Here is a 1041-nt window from a genome sequence, read left to right on the forward strand (position 1 = left end):
GAGATCGCCGTCGGCACGCTACCTCTACATCTACCTTCGGGATTAGTTTTAGACCTAAATAATTGTTATTTGGTGCCAGCGTTAAGCATGAACGTTATATATGGATCTTGTTTGATGCGAGACGGTTATTCATTTAAATCAAAGAATAATGGTTGTTCTATTTATATGACTAATATCTTTTATGGTCATGCACCGTTGATGAGTGGTCTATTTTTGTTGAATCTCGATAGTTGTGATACACATATTCATAGTATTGAAGTTTAATAATGATAGTGCAACTTATTTTTGGCACCGCTGTTTAGGTCATATTGGTGTAAAGTGCATGAAGAAAATCCATGCTGATGGACTTTTGGAATCACTTGGTGCTTGTGAACCATGCCTCATGGGCAAGATGACTAAGACTCCGTTCTCCGGAACAATGGAGTGAGCAACATACTTGTTGGAAATAATACATACTGATGTATGCGGTCCGATGAGTGTTGAGGCTCGTGGCAGGTATCGTTATTTTCTGACCTTCACAAATGATTTGAGCAAATATGGGTATATCTACTTGATGAAACATAAGTCTGAAACATTTGAAAAGTTCAAAGAATTTCAGAGTGAAGTGGAAAATCATCGTAACAAGAAAATAAAATTTCTACGATCTGATTGTGGAGGTGAATATTTGAGTTATGAGTTTGGTCTTCATTTGAAACAATGCAGAATAGTTTCGCAACTCACGCCACCTGGAATACCACAATGTAATGGTGTGTCTGAACATCGTAACCGCACTTTATTAGATATGGTGCGATCTATGATGTCTCTTACTGATTTACCGCTATCGTTTTGGGGTTATGCTTTAGAGATGGCTGCATTCACGTTAAATAGGGCACCATCTAAATCCGTTGAGACGACACCATATGAATTGTGGTTTGGCAAGAAACCCAAGTTGTCGTTTCTTAAAGTTTGGGGCTGCGATGCTTATGTGAAAAAGTTTCAACCTGATAAGCTCGAACCCAAATCGGAGAAATGTGTCTTTATAGGATACCCAAAGGAGACTGT

Source organism: Triticum aestivum, chromosome 4A (genome assembly GCF_018294505.1).
Source record: "Triticum aestivum cultivar Chinese Spring chromosome 4A, IWGSC CS RefSeq v2.1, whole genome shotgun sequence".
NCBI classification, from domain to species: Eukaryota; Viridiplantae; Streptophyta; class Magnoliopsida; order Poales; family Poaceae; genus Triticum; species Triticum aestivum.